This window comes from Onthophagus taurus, chromosome 6 (genome assembly GCF_036711975.1).
Source record: "Onthophagus taurus isolate NC chromosome 6, IU_Otau_3.0, whole genome shotgun sequence".
Classification (NCBI taxonomy): domain Eukaryota; kingdom Metazoa; phylum Arthropoda; class Insecta; order Coleoptera; family Scarabaeidae; genus Onthophagus; species Onthophagus taurus.
The window spans coordinates 9,514,831-9,534,999 of NC_091971.1; the positions used below are offsets into that span (position 1 = coordinate 9,514,831).

General features: G+C 35.3%; 2 protein-coding genes across 3 annotated transcripts in view; one reads left to right on the forward strand and one right to left on the reverse strand.

Annotated features, from left to right (window-relative positions):
* Nucleotides 1-4,671, reverse strand: part of LOC111428030 (transmembrane protein 164) — a 48,298-nt gene extending 43,627 nt beyond the window's left edge. The window contains exon 1 of the mRNA XM_023063424.2: nucleotides 4,511-4,671. The gene's annotated coding sequence lies outside the window, so the exon portion shown is untranslated. The remainder of the gene's footprint in view (nucleotides 1-4,510) is intronic.
* Nucleotides 3,659-20,169, forward strand: part of LOC111427854 (neuroligin-4, X-linked-like) — a 108,419-nt gene continuing 91,908 nt past the window's right edge. For both annotated transcript variants that reach the window (XM_023063197.2, XM_071196474.1), the window contains exon 1: nucleotides 3,659-3,914. The gene's annotated coding sequence lies outside the window, so the exon portion shown is untranslated. The remainder of the gene's footprint in view (nucleotides 3,915-20,169) is intronic.

The following is a 20,169-nucleotide window of genomic DNA, read 5'->3' on the forward strand; positions in this document are numbered from 1 at the left end:
AAATCGAGTAAAAGAAATGCCTAACTTCTGACTTTACTAAATGTTTGCACAACATCGGTTTCGAATATTAACTATTACTTATCAGCAACCCAACAATCAATATTTTTCAAAACGGGTTGGTTCATTGGAAAGACGACACTTCTATTAGCACTTTGGGAAAGTTTCATACTCAACTTAATCATTTCAAAATTTTATTTCTCAAAAACCAAAAGCGATTTCTCAAAATGGCTTTTTGCATTAAAAAGAGAATACTTTAATTAATAATTGGTGATATTACATCAATTAATTTTTTATGTGCAAAAATTGTTGTTTAACTTGTTCTAAAATATTGCTCAACGACGTGTTTTAAATTTATAGTTTATCTCTTAAATCTATTGATTCTTCTTGCAGAGAAAAATTTAATTCCGTGATGTCACATTCAAAGGATGCAGTCACGCATGAAGGTATTTCTAAGACATCCAGATCGTTGAAACAAACGTTTTCATGTTTTCTTTTAATGTTAAAAAAAAATAACTTTTACAGATTCTTCAAAATTTATTCAAATTTTTAAATTAACAGAAATCTTGTCCGTGTAATGTTGCTTGGTTTATTTTAATAATAAATCATTGATATATTTATTCTTCCAAACGTTGTCTTATTCAATTGAATATCAAATTTACTTTGTTGGGGTTCAATTTCAATAAATTCTGCTGTTGCTGGAAGCAATAAAATTTAAGACGGGAAGTGGGTTTATTTTCAGTTATAACCTCCTTTATTGGAGGTAATATTAAGTTTTATACGACGGTATAAGGATATCCTCCTTTCAAAATTAAATGAGAAACGTTGTAAAAGGTTTTTCAATATTTTTAGAATTAGATGTTTTGAAATATATTAAATGAAATTTATTTTTTTAATATTTAATGTTCTCCAAGCCTTTGTGTGATATATAAAATCTCTTGTTGCAGTTTCGTCTAGTTTTCTTCTTTTCGCTTATAATTCATCACATCCATTACTAACAGAACTGTCGCTGTTATCATTTTCGATTATTAATTAAAGTATCCTCTTCTTAATGCAAAAAGCCGTTCTGAATAATCGCTTTTAGTTTTTGAGAAATAAAATTTTGAAATGATCGACAATTTTTTCGAATTTTGCAATTTTCGTCGATTAATTTTTAAAAATTCGTATAAAATCCAGTTCTTGGAATATGAGTATGAAAATTTCCCAAAGTGTTAATAAATGTGTCTTCTTTCCAATGAAAAACCCCGTTTTGAAAAATAACTTTTAGTTTTTGAGAAAACAATATTTGAAGTTTTGATAAAATTTTCGATGTTGCAATTTTCATCGATAATTTACAAAATTCGCTATAAAATTAATTTCTTGAAAAATCCTTGTGGAAATATCACTAATTATTAATTAAAGTATCCTCTTTTTAATGCAACAAGCGAGAGAGCTTGAGAGCTTGAGAAATAAATTTTTGAAATGATCGATAATTTTTTCGAACTTTGCAATTTTCGTCGATTAAGTTTTAAAAATTCGTATAAAATCCAGTTCTTGGAATATGAGTATGACAATTTTTCCCAAAGTGTTAATAAGAGTGTCCTCTTTCCAATGAGCCAACACGTTTTGAAAAATAACTTTTAGTTTTTGAGAAAACAATATTTGAAGTTTTGATAAAATTTTCGATGTTGCAATTTTCATCGATAACTTTCGAAATTCGCTATAAAATTCATTTCTTGAAGGATCCTTGTGGAAATATCACCAATTATTAATCAAAGTATCCTCTTTTTAGAGTTGCTTCGTTAGTTAAATCAGCATTAAAAAAGTTCATTTTGTATCTTGGATCCAAATAAGTTGACATATCATATCAGCTTTCTTATTAATTTCATTTTTATTCAAATATCGCAATAATTTGGCAATGTAGGGTATCACCTCAGAAATGTACCAGAAATTATAACCATAATGGCCGAATAGATATGCCGGATATCCGGCCGAAGGGGATGCCGAATATCCGGTATCCGGCTTTTCGCAAAATCACTATCCATTCCATCACTAAGTAGTTGACACTTATTCAATGGTAAAAGATAATTTTAGAATAAAATAAAAATGACTTTCTTAAAACGGTTAAAAAGAAAATTGTCGACTTTTTTCGTCATTATCAGGTTGGGTAGTGTGAAAGGGAACTTGCTCGCGCAAGTTCGACGCCGCAACCGCAGATTTATTGCCCGGTTGGTTTCGAAAAAGCGCCCGACCGACGATAACTTGTTTTCGTGCCAATAAATAAAAATCACCGCCCGGGCTTTTATCAATAATCTTGACGGGTATTTGTTTTCCGCGCGGCGGCGTATTCGGATAATGGATTAAATAATAATAGAGAACTCCCAAAAAAAAGCGAGTTTATATGTTATAAAATGTTAGGTTCGGGACTATTTTTACTATAATTCTGACAAAAAGGAAAATTCGGTGGAAATTGCAAATAATAAAATGTACAATTATAAACCCCTCTGCGATATACTATAAATATTCTCGCCCCAAATGGTTATCGATTAATTTTTAGATTGAAATTTTGTTTTTAATCGAAAGATTAAAATTTTAAACTTTCATAGTCTGTTTAAATGCGAATACATTTATATATATTATTAATAATCCAATTATTTTTTATCTTTTACGTTGATATGTTAGTTGAATTCAAATTCATAATCAGTTTAGTTACACAGTTGAAATTAGAACAATATTGTTGCTTCGAAATTGTTTCGAAATTGAACAACGAGGTATATGTACTTGTCGAAACACGTACCAGATTGATTTCTATATCCTAGATATCCAATCCAAGAACTAATCAACAATAATAGATTCACAAAACATATTACATCCATCGATTACAAAACATAAAAGGCACAAATTCATGTCTATTCCACAGTCTATTTGGACGAAACCCCAACTTTCTCATTTCCTCTTGCTTCACTGGACGTTGTAAACTTGTACTCAGAGTAAGTTGATGTGTAAATGACGGGCGAGGAATCATCCTCAAGGCATCTCTGAGATTTTCGAGCACTTTGCGTCATTTACGTTTGAGTGTATAAAATAGCCCGAACCTCTACTGGATTGAAAACCGGAAGCGCTATTGTCCACGGCGAATTGGGAACGAATTGGGAGCGAATTGGGTCCAGCGGTATTCGTGGACGAAACAAAGCCGCAGAAATTGTTTATTGACGGACGCGGTCGGTCGTTTTCACCGGAAAAAAGAAACCGCTAAAAGTCGTAAAACTCGTTGAGATGTGGCCGGGAAATGTATAAACCTGTCATTGGAGATATTGGATATTTTAGATTGCGGAAACTCTCCAAGATATTAATCAATAAATCTAACAATATCTTTTTTTCTGCTACTAATACTAAAATGTTACAAAATTGATTTAGAAAAAAGCTTTGAAGTATCATAATTACTATACCTATCATTGGCTTCTTCCATGGTAATACCTTCAATTACAGAGTCGACCACTTCAGTTTCAGCGGACTTGAGAAGCCAACCAACCCCTTTTTCCTTCTTTCTCTTGATGAAGTAGTAGGTAGTGCCGCACTGTAGAAGCAAGAGCATCAGCAGCAGCAGCAGGGCCACCACCTTCGCGTCCCGAAATCGATTTCCAAGCCTTTCGGTTCTGCTGTACACGGGAGTTTGCCGTCCTCAGTCACGGATAGAGCGTCGGGGTGACAACGTCGGCGTTACGACGCTTTTCAACATTATTCCCGCGGTTTTCGAGTTTGAAACTTTATATGTACGTGCAAGCATCATAAAATAAACTCCGGAAAAACACAAAAAAAAGTAGTGCCATATTTATCAATTAAAACATTTAGTGCATTTTTTTGAATAAACTCGAAATTGAATTGTTAAAGTGGTTTTTGTAAAACTATTTGAATGGAGTGAAACTCAGCGGCTAACGGTAAGTGGGTTTATAATCATTTTTATTGGTATTTTTCGATTGAAATCGAAAGAATGGATGAGGTTTCGTCGAACAATTCCGTCACGGCATATCGATTCGATATTGTTAATGGCTTGTGTGACATTTCCGATAGGTGTTCTACATCCACAAATTGATTTGGTGCGGTGATTGATTTGAACTGAGAGAATCTATTGGCATTGACATTGTTCTATAGGTTGGTATAATAGGGTTAACATACTTCAAAAGATGTCACAATATCGGAGGTACAATATCGTTTAATTAATTATAATAACAAGTATTTCGGAAAATAATGTCACTACAAAATAATAAATTTAAATACGAATCTTTAACTGAACCAACAATATATAAAAAGGAGATTTACATGTATTAGAAAAGTTTTCTTGTACCTATAGGAATGCTTTTTTCCATCTTTTTTTTAATAGAAAGATATCCACTCTAATGAGGTACCTATACTTACTTCTTTCACAAACCAACCTTTGCAAAAGTTACATAGAAAGATGAAGGTGGTTTTATAAAAGAATCGACAATAGGTAGGTCAGAAAAGAGAGTGTATGTGTACTTTGTAAGGTGCTCACCGTTACGGAACGCGGTTACAGCAATTTTAGAAGGCTTTTGTCCACTTTGCGGGGTCACCTCCATCGGATTCTGGGGGGTGAAATAATAACATAGAGACCCCTAATATGCGCAGGTCAACGTTATTTTACATTGTCCGGGTTCTTGGCGTACCACTTCAAAGAAACACGTTCCGACACGTGTACGCTCTCACTGTAACTATTTTTACTGTAGGTAATTTTAGCTTGCGTTTATATAAAATTTTAACACAAGGTTTAATCGATGTGTGATTTTTGTGTTGTCTACATACAGATACTGTTTGCGATCCTAGTTAAATCTAGAAATCACGATTAAATTTCAACTATGCATTTAATTGACTAAAATTATTTAAAAATTACATTAAAGAGAATGTCTAAAAATATCAAAAAATAATAGTGATTTTATTTAAAGAATTAGAAGTTTTTTTCAAATCGAATTTTTTCATTCAAAAGGGGAAGCTTTTATTGATATTTTGTGATAATTTCATAGAAACTTTCCATGAAACTGTCTAGCTACGAATTTTTTAATTTTTATTAATAATAGTTACCAGAAATTTTGATTAAGTTAAAAAATTCATATTTCTAATATTAAATGTGATTTGATAATGAAAACTAGAAGCTTTTGTTGATAATTGATGATAATTTCATACCGCTGTTTCAAAAAATGAATATGTTACGAATTTTTGCATTTAAATCAAGAAAACTTAAACCTTACAAAAATTTCAATTAAATTAATCAAAGTATGATTTCTTGATTGAAAAGTATAAACTTGTAATGAGAATTTATGATAATTCCGTAGAAATTTTCCAAAAAGTTGGCTTGTTACGAATTTTTGAATTTTTATTAATAAATCCTAAAAATTATACAACTTATATAATCGGAGCTAGATGAAAAATTCATATCTCAAAATCAAAATGTGACAATTAATTAAATTTTATTGATAACTGATCTATCCAAGTTTTCTATGAAATCGATTTCTCAGGAATTTTTTAATTTATATCAAGAAAACTTAAGTTTACAGTGAAAAGCGGTTTATATCAATTTTGTTAACTTTCTTTTCCAAATATCCCATGTAATGTTCAATTTGGAGATTAGATAAATCTGGATATTCAATTCATTTCATATCTTAGCTATTTTATTCCTGACTCTATCTTTCTCTTTGTTCAGAATTAATTTTTCTCTTCATTCTAGATTTTCTGTCATCTTCCAGATTATGGCTTAATTCTAAATTCATTCTTTTTGGCTTCTTTCTTTCTTCATTTTTCTAGCCCCCTCAGTACTTTGTTCTCATTGTTTTTGCTTCTTTCTTCTCTCAAAAGTTATCTTAATTTTCTTACTTCTTTCTTTGTTTTCTCTTTGTTCTCTCTTCTGGCTTCTTCTGTCTTATTTTCAGCTTCTTTCCTTCTGCATTCGTTTAGTTTACTTCATCTGTCTTAATAAATATAGCAACATTTGCAACATATGATTTTTTGTGCTCTACTGGGTCAGCTTTACGAAATTTATAAATTAAGATAGTTAATGATGTTGTTGCATTCATGTTGTATCAATAGAATTCAGTGTTTTTCAAAGATTTCTTTATAATATTTATGTGGTAGAGCGCAATTTTGGCAAATGCTACTACAGCTGTATCGAACAACATTAAAAACACAAAAGTAGTTATCCCAGCAGTGTCAAATTTGCATATTGGCTGTATACAATCTGCTGAGATCGCTTTATTGAGACATTGTGAGTTAATTGGTACGATTTTGGTACGACAAAAATGTATGTGCTCAAGATGCTGTTGATTGCCTGCTGAATTTCATTTGACCATGAAGGATGGTTAGGATTAAGGAAACTTTTGCATCTACTAAGACATTGCTTCTCATGTTGTCGTTTATGACAACATAATCTTTGCTCCTGAAACTCGTATTGTTAACATTTCTCTTAAACAAATTTTGTTTTCTAGAACCTGGGAAGAATTTTGTCCTCGATTTCAAATGCTCTTCAAAGTTTAGTTTATTTACAAACGCAAAGTTATCTCAAGGAGTATAATATAAGGATATAACAACTAGCACCGGGTGCCCCCTAATAGCGATGTTTCAAAGTTTTATATTATGCTATATAACCTTACCTTAATTGCTGGTAAAAAAAAGCCACTACATTTAGTACTCAACTTTTACTTTTAGTGAAGTTAACTCGTTTATTGCTACAAACCTATTACTTAAAAGATTTTGGTACTATTAGAAAGTTTGGTATGGTAGATTTAGAAATTTTTAGAAATAAACATGTAACGTTTTTTTTTTATTTACTGAATAGTTTTGTAAATAATTAAAGTTAATTTCATGCAAATCTTGCAAGGAATTCACTTACCATGAATTTTGAAAGTTATACCAGGAAATTTAAAAGATTATCAACAATTTCGGCAATTAAAAATTTATATCTAATAAATTTATGTTAAATACTTAAAGTTATATTTGAAATTAGACTTCTTCGTTGACAAATGGACATTTTCCCTTAATTTGATTTTCACAAATTTGTAAATATTGGAAAGACTAGGAAAATATGTCTATGATTTTTGAAATTTATTTTTTTCATTGATAATTCCATAGGTACACATCTCGATTTAGCAGGTTAAAATTAAGCACAGCCGATTGCAGTTAGTTAAGACTAGGTGTAATCTGTTTATTGGCGGCTAAAACATAGTCAGTTGCATTCGACTAAAACTAGGTCAAATACTGGGGGTTAAATTAGCTACAACATTCAGAGTATTAGTTTATTTTGTAACTTTTGCGAGGTGATCATTTAATTCCATAGTCAAAGGATGTAATCTTAAGAGGTGTCTACATTTTAGCCCAACATTTTTACAGTTCTTGTCTTTTATGGAAGTCATGTGCATATTTTGTTCGTCTTTATTAGTGCATGTCTTGTGACTTTCCAAGTATATGATCATGTTTTATAACATGCTTTGTTATAAACTGGTTATTTTATTTTTGGTCTAACCTTGCCAACAAGTAATTTTGTAAAAAAAAACTTTGCAGAGAGTATTCGTTTAGACATCAAGAAGGATAAAGGTAATCCAAAAACTACCTGGTTTGATAGAGTCTAATTGGTAGACGCTTGAGAGATATACCCTTATTATTATTACGTCCTGCCTATTGTTTGTAGGTAGGTATTATTATAGTATAAATGAGTTTCTTGTAGCTTACAACGTGAATGTTAATTTATAATATCATTTACATATAGTTGATGTATAACTTGTTCCAGTCTATGTTGATTTTGAATTAAGTAAACTCAATTTAATTTACACACTATGAGTTATAGGGAACAAATTTTTTTTATTTTCATTGATTGTGACACAGTTGACTCGCAGTTATAGTTTTTCGATGCAAATGTAATGCGAAAAGCTATTATATGGGATAACAAACGAGGTTATTGAAATTTAAACAATCCGGCTTATTGATACGCGCACTCTATTTTTATTATTTGCGCGATTTAATAAAACTAAATTAGTTACGGTCAATATACAGATTTTATTTTAACCAAAACTGAAAACTCTAAACATTCATATTTACAAATATTCGTAGTCATTTTAATCGTAAAAACATTCTACATTATTTATCGCAAAAATTTTATAAAATCGACTCGTTGAAACTAGAAGTTTTTAAGAGTTGATGAGTTCCACTGACGTCAAATACATGCATTTCACTGTAGGTATACGTTTCGAATGGCAATTGAAACGCAAGGTTTCTGTTTCAATTTAAAACTACCAATTCGAAACTGTTTCCATCGCGGCCCCGCCAATGTCTAACCCCGCTCATTCCCTATTTATACGCCGGTCCGGGTTGATTTATACGACACGAAGGCCGTTATTAGTTCGAGAACTCGGTTCCGGAGGGCCGCTTAATAATTTAAACGTCATCTACTAGGGGGTGCGGTAAATTCCCCGTACCAACCTTTGTCTTTCGTTCGCGTGACGAAACCGACACGTGTCCGAAAACTGACAGCTTTCGTCGAAAAAGACGTACTTACTTACCTCTAAAGTAGTAAGAAGATTCGGGTCGCTTTACGATTTCCCTTGGCTTTTACTGGTAAACGTGGTAAAAGCTCGAAATTGAGCTTTAAGCTTTAGGGGGTACAACTTTGCGTACTCTCTCTCGTGGTAGGTTGCAACTCGTACATCTAAACTTTGACACATTTGCGAGACCTCTTCAAGTAACATTGCTGTTGCGGTTGAACGTTGACGGGCTGTCATTATTTAGAAAGATCTAAAATAGCTAAGTGTGTCTAATAATTTAACTTTCAATAAAATTAAAGGAGGGATTTAATTACACGCAAATTCTCCTCAATACTCCAACATCGTAAAGTACATAAAACCAGAAAGTGCTTTCCTTCAAAAACGTTTATAAAATGGGTGGAACCCAATCCTGCGATGAAATGTATACAACCCTCTCCGCAAACGTTTTCAGTATATTTGAAAAGATGTGAGATGAGATTGCTTTCAGAATAAGCACCATCAAGAATCTTAAGACACTTAAACTCATGCAATCACATTTTCAAATACAATAAAACATTTAAACAAAAAAATGTCTCTAAAAGTAGTTGTTTACTCCAGCTTTATTTAAAAAAATTAAATGAATGAAAACTCCTTTGTGCGTTAATTAGAGTTGGAATACTATTTTGTTTTTAAATTTTTTTTTCGAGCCGACATTAACGACTCGTATTTATTCTGAAAATGTCTACAAGCTAAACAACGAAACAGTATACGCAAAACAGCGTTAGCACGGTAATTTGCGCGACAGTAGGGTCGTTCCCTTGTTGATCTCAACGGTAATTAACCTCGAATAATCATTCTTTAGACCGTACCAAGACGCACAAGAGGTAGTTTAATGCAAGGCCGGTGATTTAATCCAGTCTTAACGCGCGAATTCGCTCTAAAAATAAATAGGACACAACGACAACGACCTGAAACTTAAACTTTTTTCTAATAAAATGATGAAATCCGGTTAGCAACATGATTACTATACAGAAACCTTATCGCCTCCTTAATTAAAATCGAGCTTCGGAAATCCGGTAACGTAGTATAGAGTTAGGAATCGGTGAGGTTTTAGAGGTCGACGCGGCGTTAGCTTTGTTTTATCCTTTTAGTGCCGAGAGTCGATCCATTTTAGGGCGAACGCGAGCATTCGATAATTTATTAAAAAACTTTTGTCCGTTTCCCGCCGGGAAATGAAAGGGATAGATAACATAATTCCCGGTAGTTTTAAAACAGTCGTAAAGCAACGAAAATCCGCGAATATTAAAACGAAGTTTTTGTGACACAATTTTTTGTATCACAAGTAAATAATATAATATTAATTTTTAAACTAGAATAATGCAATCATATTTAGCATCGGAAAGCGATTAATGCCGGAGGGCCCTTCTCCCTGAATTCGTGCAATAAATCGGGTTAATCAGCAGTACGAAAATTCAACTGTATCTGTTTGGACGAAATTTACAACTCGTTACCGGCGACCAGAGTTCGTTTGCAAATGCACAAACGCTGTCCGCTGTCAAATGCAATTATATATGAACCTTTTTAATCGCAGAAAACATACTAAACATTTACGTTTATGGAGAATCCTGATAATCTACTACCTAACGTTTCAAACCAAAAAATGTTTCTTTGTTTTTATACGTTTCAACTCATCATTCATTTTTTCGTTCTAATATTATTGATGATACCGTGGAAATGCGAAAATAATTCAGTTATTTATTATTCAGTAATTTTATTATAAAAAACCAAACAATTTTTTTTATTTTATTTTGGTTTTGCCTCTTTATATATCTCATTTAGTTTAGTTGTGCCACTTTCACGAGGTGATTTTAATATTTATAAATATTTTAAAATATATGGTGTTTTTTGTTTCGCTATTGGATTACCACCGGTGGATTAAAAAATACGCAAGTTTTGAAATGAATAGAATAAATATGGTTCTTCGGTAGTCTTGTCAGGCATAAAAATAATTGTCTCGGGGAGTTTGAAATTGTAAAATACTTTTTTCAACTATGGAGTTTTTTCTACTAATTAAGTAAATTTTGCAAGAAACGAATGGAGAAACTTTTTCGTTGTTTGGGCGATCCTGAATTTCAGTGTGGCGAGGATTTTGGAGAAGATTGCACTATGGTATAAAAAACGGTTAATTATGTTATCGATCGAAACTTGCTAAAAGCTCGCAACTGGATTAAATTCCTGTCCAAAATACAGGAAATTGTAACGGTTATAACAGAATAGCAAAAAAGTTTTCGGCTGTTATAGGAGTATAGGGTTACTCAATACCGAAATAACAAACAAGATATATTTTCAGGGATAAGCACGCAATAGCAGGATAAATACTAAATAATTTAATACACTTATAATTTCTAACATAAGTGTATTGATGTATTAACTACCTGTTTTAAGTGGCATTTTTTGTAGTCCACAGTCCGGTTGTGGTCCAATAAAGGGCGTCCTCGCTGCCTCTTTGAAGAAGCTGTTCGCCTTTTCATTGCCCACAATATCTTTATGACCTGGAACCCACCATAGAGTAATTTCATTGCCCCTGACGAGTTTTCTCAGCCCGTAAAGATGCCCGTTATCTAGATTCAAAACGGTACAGAAGTTTATGGCAAGAACTTCAGTTTGAAAAATGGTTGTATCCGAGCTTAGGGACAACTTTATGCGGCTATTTGGTCCACTAATACACTAATTATTTTTGAAGCATCGGTGTACCAGGCAAAGACTACTCTTTTGAATGAGGTTCACCTTTCAAACATGACCTTATATGGCTAGTCGAAATTATATTCTGTCGGTATATGATCCGTTTAGTGATTTAGACATGGGTTCCTGAGAATTTCGAGATGTCCTCTGAGGTTGTCGTGCATCAAGCTGAGTGAAGAGCCTTCAGTGATAAGACACTTAAAGCTGCCTCCTTTTGTATACACAGATGAAGTGGTGTGAGACCGAGTAAATTCGGACAAGATCTCATTGCACCCGTTATATTAAAACATGCTGCCGCTGGATTTGTACCAGCTGTTGTTACACTGTCTTGTGACTCGTTTGTGGCAACCAAACCAATGAAACATAGGCGACCATAGGTCTAATAATTGCCACATAGGTCCATTCGTTGTTTAAGACCCCAGTTCCTGGGCGCCTGTGAAAGATCTGATTAATGGCCTTTTTCATCATCTTAACAATGTGTGAATTCCAGTTTGTTTTACTCTCTTGCTCTCTTTTACTCTCTTTAATGTTTGATGTAGTGCTTTAATGAGTTTATTTACCGAATAGGTTTATATTTTGACGATTATCTTATTATTATTATTAAAAAGAAATCATTTTACTTACCCGGTTTAGGTATGAAGTTCTTCGCACTGGCACGCCGTTCACTGAGCATGTAGCAGAGAGTATATGATACAATGATGCACAGGGGTTTTCAACAATGAAAAGCTGTTTAGTTCGATTATACAAACAGTAAACATTCGAGTTGTTTACGCGTTCGATTGAATTATATTGGGCAGACTAATATGTAGTAGCTTTTAATTAGTGAATAAATCTTGTACTGATTCTTTGTCAAATCACCTACACGCATCTTAAAAGATAAATTCAACAAATCAGCGAAAAGATCTGTGATGTTTCGTTATCGTTTCAACAATAAATATGAAGAACACTTATAATCGATACATTTTAGTTGTATATGTAATGTTTGATACAAAAAATAAACACAAAATTGAGCGTTAATTAAATGTGGCGAATGATTCGATTACAAGATTCCAATAAAACAGTCTTTGCGTGTTATTGCACATTTATTTAATTATTCATTTCAATTTTTATAATTATTTTTATAATTATATTGAGATGATGTTAAGATCCAACAAAAATAATGTGAAAAAGAAATTTCATGTTTACTCCTTTATTATTAACATTTCCCAACATAAAATAATGTATACTTATGTTATTGATAAACAAATTTTAATCTGGAATATTAACAATAACCTATTCTACTACATGCTTTTTCTTCTTGAATTTTTTCTTTTCGGGTGGATGAAAACAGACAAAGAGTAATAGTAAAGAGAACAATAGCTAAGCATAGTGGAATGAAACGATGCACCAACGCGCCAATACAATAAGCCAAGAGGAGGGTTGTTCGTTGTATGTACTGGGTGCAGTGTTGGTACTTGCACGGTTCGTAGAAACGTCTCTAGTATATTTCACCATATGAAACACGCACACGACCGTGCTTCTGGTGGATATTGACTAATACCACTTCATCAATGGTATAGGTGCCCCAATGGCGTGTTTGCATCGTCCACAGACGACGCCATCGGCATCGTCGTTACAGGCCCGATTCCGGTATAATTTGATTAGTACCGGTTCGATGTACCGAACCCGAGTTCCGTGGCTTCTCTGAGAAATTACGTTGTAGTGTCTCTAGTAATTTAAACACGTTAAGGGTGCGCCCTTGTCTGCGGTCCGATTAAATTGAAATTTCCTTTATCCAGTCGCTTATAATGCAAACGGACGTCTTATTTTTCTCTCACCTTTAACAGCGTTTTTATTATGATTGATGGCCCGTTTTTATTCGGCGCCAAAGGCCGTTCAGGTCGATATTAAAAAGGAACGTTCGGACGGTTGAGAAAAAGTTGTTTGCGGCCGGGGATCGTCCATTAATTACTTTTTGATATCGGCGCGGCGAAAAGTGAGAGCGCATTTTCCGAAGGTTAATTACGAAAATCGGCCGAGCTTTGGGCCTCAGGCGCTTTATGAGACGGGGTTTCGGCTCACTACTGGGTGCGATGGTATCGTTCGCCCGGCGAGTTAATTAATTTTTGTTGTAGGGATTTTAATTAAAATTCTAGTGGCCAGACCCCTGGTCTCTCGATATTATCACCTTTCCTGTATGAAACGAAAACATTTATCTTGTTATTAAAAACGTTATAACATTCGTTTAATCAAGTAATATCAAAAGGAAACATTGAAATGATTTACGATTTAAGTAATTTAACCTCGTTTTAACCTATTAATTTGGCTTCGTGCTACGCAGTTGAAATTATTGAATAACCCTCGTATAAAAACAACGTCTCCCCATCATCCATTACGGCGCTTATCAAGCTTAAATTAAAGCGAATTTCGAGAATTACGAGGGGCTCGTGCGCGCTGGAGCTTTATTAATACGGGGTGGTGCTGCGCTGGTGTTGTGTGCCCATGGCGAGCCTCCTCTGCCATTAACGCAAGATGTCGCCGGCGGCGCGCAAAAAGCTATGCTTTTTGTTCGACGAACGATTTTCCGTAATGGCAAATTCGTGTCTCGAATGTAAATACTCTCAGATAGGGTCACCTCAACTGGCCGCAGATGTCGTTCGGGCAGATAAGCGGACTCCACCGCGTGTTCTAGACTATGCTTTATTGAGTTAATATCGTTGGAACCGCGGGAACTGTCTCATTCATACCAACTTTACATACGAAATAACCGGCGCCTCCACCAAAAATTCAAAACTCCATTATTACGTGTTACAATGAAATTTTTTACCTTGTTTTAAACTAAATTAAATTTGAAAATGAGAATGTTGGTGTAGAATTGAATAAAATGGTCGTTGTTAAATTTAAAAATAATTGAGCTCTTCAAAATCAGCCGTCCTTCACAAATCGTATTATACAAAACGATAAAAATGGACTTTCCGCCTAAAACGGTAAACTTTTTATTATAACTGCACCTTTTCCTCTCCGGCGGGGGAAACTTCGGTGCCGTTTCCCATCTTATAAATCACGGTGGACAAGGAAAAAAGGGCGAAGTGTCAGGTATAAGGGCGGCCGGGCGCGCGAAATATTCCTGGAAAGTAATTTCGAGGGCGCAATTCAATTATCTTTTTCATTTCCAGACCAAAGTTTTTTTTTCGACGAAAAAACGAGCCCACGATGTTTCGACAAAAAATCAACCCTTCAAGGCAACTTTTCGACCAGTGAAAGTGGTCCAAATCAGTTAATTGCTTATTAGGAAACCAGCACTACAAAAAAAATTCTTCCCTAAATCTCGGTCCGGTTTCGATCAAATCGAATTACCCCGTTTCTTGTTAATTAACTGCTACGGTTAATGCATCTCAACGGCTAATTAGCAATTACGAATCCCATTCGGAGTGTCGAATAACATAACCTTATTTACGACCGATGTTACATTAATCCTGAAACGATCCGATATTCAACGGATAAGCGATTTTGGGGTGACGACGCGACATATCATTGAGCAATAACTAGAAGACCGCGGTAATAGCAGTGGCTGGCGTCCCGATCGTAAGTTCTTTACGCCTGCCAATTTAGCAATTCGTCTCACGAAATGCTGAAACGCGGCTAATTCGACCAATTAATCTTGCTCAGTAAACTGTCTTTCCACCGCATTTCTCTCCAAATAGCAGCAATACCCCATCGAAACTCCGGTTTCCAGCTTCATTCTCAGCTCGGTGAGCTAAAGTGGCTTCACACCTGCAATAGAAATCCATTCCAAACGTTCATAGTTGACACTTTCCACATTCATATCATCAAGTTTCACATTCCATGTGATATTCATACATTCCGGGTTGGTGTTTGGTGGTGTGTTTCATATTTGAGGTATTTTCCACATATTAAATTGCTGTTGTAAATTAAATTGATAACGTTTTGGTTTATTTTACGTTTTGCAGAAATATTAAAAAATTGATATTTTTGTTGATGCTTTTTTGTGTTTACTTCATGAAAATGTACGGATGTAAAGTTCCATGAATAATTCACCATTTTTTTACGAGAGCAAATATTGAAAGAGACCTTCAATGATCGTTAAATTCTATTCCATCAATTATTTAACACGGAATTATTCCGGATGATTGTACAAGTTTTATTACCAAATTTTATTGGTTTTTTATTATATCTGAAAACTCTTTCCCTAATAGTTGTTGATTTATCAACGAATCTGATTCCGATGGACGAGCTGCTGTCACCGCCCGACCATTTCGCATTCATAAGTTACGGGCCATCATAAATTCCTACCGGTATATATAGATCTTCAGCTCTCAATAATAATGTAACATGTGCCCGAGCATGTGTCTCCTGTCGTTGACACGTGATATATGATCGTCTGGCTTGGACGAGCTGTCTACTCCACGCCAGTATGAGAATTTCGTATGCACCAAGCGAACGGATGGTGTCAATACACACCCTCGACGTGATAAAGGACTTTAACGGACAATCTCTTATCTACAGAAAAAGTTGTGGTTCTCGATCATTATTGAATATAACAGAAAAAAAATAAAGAAATTTTTAAATCTTGAGTGTCAGATATTTTGATTTTGGTTTGGTGAAGAAAATTATGTTTCCTTCTCATCATACAACTGAAATCCCAGTGCTTAAGACGGTTTAGACATCTTAAGAAACGTACTGCTAAACCAGAATATTTCTAAAACAAGAGCTAACATTAGCACTAGAGCTAACACTAGACCTAGAACTAGAAACATTTGGGTTGGGTTGGGTTTGGGTTGGGTTGGGTTGGGTTGGGTTGGAACCGAACTAACATTAGACATAGGTTTAGTGTTAATTCCACTTTAAGTTCAACAACAATATACAACAATCTAGCTGTTTTACACTGTTACTAGAACTAACACTAGTCCTAGAACTAGAATCGTTCGGGTTTAGCCGCACGTCTCTTAAGACGGCTAAACCTGAATGATTCTAATTCTAAGTATAGCGTTAACTCTACTAACAATGTAAAACTAGAACTAACACTAGATCTTGAACTAGAAAGTTTCGGGTTTACCCGTGCGTCTTCAGAATGTTTCTAGTTCTAGGTCTAGTGTTAGTTCTAGTTTTATTTGTTAATTTATTTGTTATTTTATTATATTTTATTATTAGCACTAGGTCTAGTGTTAGTTTCACTTTTGGTTCAACAAAAATATACAACAATCTAATGCTGAATAACAAATAAAACTAGAACTAACACTAAACCTAAATTAGAGTCTAAATTAGAGAGAAGAATTAAAAACGTGACCTAGAACTTTTTTCTAGGTAACGTTTCTATCCGAATGTTTCTAGTTCTTAGTCGTTAGTTTGTGAGCAGCCACTTGTTGATAGAAAGAACATTATATTTCGACATCTGCATATAAAACTGGTTCTCATAAAACAATTTCTTAAAGCTTTGGCCAACTAAAGAGGATTGTTTCAAGTATCTCTTCTCGACAGTTCCTAGTCTGATTATTGATTCCATTAAGATTTGATGATCGTGAATGCTCAAAGAAAGATGGATGGTGAAAAATAAGTAAATTAAAAAGTTTATAGCTTTCCCAGGAAAAAGTTTTAGCAATTTATCACCTAGAATTAAATGAAACATGTAAAAAAGTTAAATGTACGATGTAACTTGACTTGTACGTAACAAGTTCGTATCATCTAAAATAGTCGTGGCAGTTAAAGCGTGTTTATTGAGTTTTATATTATTTATTATTTTAGATAATACATAAAAGCAAAAAGTTTTAAAATAATAGTAGTTTGAAATACAAACAAAATTTAGAACGCGACCGAGTTCCCAATTGCGTCCATACGCTACGGAAGCACTTCTCGTCGAGGGCAAATACAAATGTCCCCCGGAAATTCGCGTCGAAACTTTTCGAACGGTTCGGGATAAACGACGGTAATATGTCGCATTTGCCGCCCCCCCGGACGGTTTCGTCAATTCCCCTCTTCTTCTACATCCTAGAATCGATAACACCGTGAGGGCGCTTTTGGCGTTAGATAGACTTATCGCGACTTTCCGCGTCGAACGTCAAATCCGCAGTTTCACCGTTTCATCCGCATACATTCGGTCTTATCGAAAAACTAGCTGAAGATAAGGGGTTGCTAATTCTCATGTTCGCACCATTGAAATTGATTGTCTATGACCATTGAAACTATTTTGGTTAGAATCGGGTATAACGCAAAATCCACATGGAGATTCGAACTTGTGACCGCTCGGTGCGATGTTTATAGATCAAACAGTTGGCAGGACGAGGCAAAGAGCGACCAAATGACTACCCTGCCGGATACCGTGGAACGGTTTCGAAGTGGGAACAGAGTGGCCCATTCATCTCGTCGGCCGCGGGGCAAACAATAACTTCGACGGCCTCGTGAATAATACAGCGGGTCGCCGCGGAGTTTTGGCTATGGTTTGTTCAAACGAATCAATTATTCATGGGCTCGATGATTGTACGGGGTTTCAGTTTTAATTAAGGGCCATAAAAACCATTTACCAAACGATTACACTGTCGACCAACAATAACCAGAAAACTTTAAAATTTGAATTCACTTAGAAGATATTCATGGAGTGATAATAGTAACAGATGTTTGAGATGTTCTTGATAATCTCGATGGAACTGCATTGAAAATCATTCATCCTTACCTGACCTATATATCGGAGAGACAGGTTGCACTGCAATACAGCCATTATTAATCGGAAAGCACCATGGGATGATGCGTTTCAATAAGGATTCAATGTCGATCGTATCCTCGTTTACGGCCCGTTATGATCAAACCGACTTTGCTTGTTATAAGTTAGATACGGGTTTATCTCATCTTTCAGAAAATGCTGATACTAACGATGAATACGGTCGTAAAACAATTCGGGCTTGTTTTTGGACTGGATCGTCCTCTTCGATGGTAACCAATTTTCGTGGTCAGAATTCGGCGAATTTATGGTATCAGTGATATAGTGGGTCGTTAGTGCGGACCGCGGCCTAATGGGGGCTAAATCACGTATTATGCCCACACCGGAAATCGGCTTAAATTAATTTCTGGGCGGTCAGGCTCCGGAACGCCGCTGCCTGGCGCCGTCAGACGTAAATTTTACCCCTGACCCGACATCAAGACGTGCCCAAGAGTGCTGCTCGACCATGCGAATATAATAATTAACTTCCAGTTCGGTTCCGACAGATTCTGTATATGACATTTTAAGAAATTTTTTCAAATAATCATTTTTGAAGAGTAATTTGAATGATGGATTACAGGAGTATAACTCAAAACGATTCCACTCGAATTGGTAATAGCAAAGTTAACGAGGTATTAGGAATGGATAACTCGACAACTAACATTTGATATCAATGTCGTTTACAATCGGCCCGGGTTCGGATTAACTGTGCTAATGTACCATTTGGATTGTAATGCCACCTGGCCGCGTTTTGCATTCGCATCGATATTCCCGAGTACTTCGAAAGGGAATAACATGGCGTAATCCTTGGAGGTGGTTCCGAAGTTGCAAAACCGCCAACCAACGCAAACGACGGTAATTCCCTAAACGGATTTCTCGTAATTTTTCTTTTCAAATAGACACATTACCGGGCAGCGGCGTTTAGATTTTTCCGAAACCAAACAAAGCGCTTTGACGGAGAAGGGAAAAGCCTCGGGCTTCCTTCATTTCGACCCGTCTGAATGCGCCAAATGAAGTAGACGGTTAGGTTCCGGGGCGTCGTCGCAGTCGTCGTCTAAGGACGGGGAATGCGGACTTTATACAAACGGCACAATTTACGGAGAGGACTTGGTGGAGTCGGTTCATTTTAAATTCCGCGGTTTTCCCGGGGATCGGGGCAAAAAAGGTAGCGTGGATAGAGGGCGCACGTAGCTAATTTGCCCCTGACCGTATACAAGAGGGAGATCTTGGACTAAATTGGACGACATACACCTGCCCAATGAATAAGCTTCTGGAAAAACTTGTTTGCCGCATTCTTGCTTTTCAGCAATTACAACGTGTACCAACGCTACGGGGAAAATTCATTTTCTCTTTCTCAAAGGCTAGCTTTTTATTGCTACGTTTAATACTCGCCGAGAGACTTTAACTCCAATTGTTTCAGTTAAGTTAAAGATTAACATAAAACTCCCATCTATTCCTTTATTCCTCACAAAAAAAGTAACAAGATTATAAAAAATAATTATATTAAATCAAAAAAGGAGTTTTTGAATTGAATTTATTTATTTTTTTTTTTTAAGAGATTTTGACACGATAAAAACTCCATTTCGGTACCAGAGGGTCTTAAAAACCTCGAACGCAATAAAAACCCACACCTTATTCCCGAGGGCGGCGCAAAGAAGTTTCGATTGCGGCGTTGGGAGAAAATAAACAAATAAAGTAAACAAGGGTTTTCGGTATCCTTCGGGACGAGCTTAGCAATCTGGAAGGGCCTTCGGCCCTTTTCCCCTGTCTGTCCATTTTTAGGAACGAGACGACTTTTTTAACCCCTGCGACAAAAACAGTTGATAGACAACAAAAAAGAACAATTCGTTTAACAAAAACGACTAAAAATATGCAAATAACCCGCGCTTCCACCATCCACAAACTAATACGGAACCCGGCGGCTCAACCAAGTTTTAATCTAAACAATAAAACTTTACCCATAACGACCGAGCCTGTGGTAGTTTTCAGTTTTCAAGGAGGCCACAAGAATAGGATAGTTACAAAGACTTCTTTTATTTTCGTTTTTCTCCACCTGATTCAATTCCATATTTCGAAGAGTTTAATTGCTAAAGAAACTTTCTGGTGTGGAAACGTGTAGCGTTAAAGTCCCAAACGTCTTCGGCAGTAAATCATGGCTTTTTTCTGGGGGATAGTAGCTAAAGCGCCACGTTTCTTCCCGGAGGAAAATCTGTGTAAATCATTGAAGGGTCGCTTGAC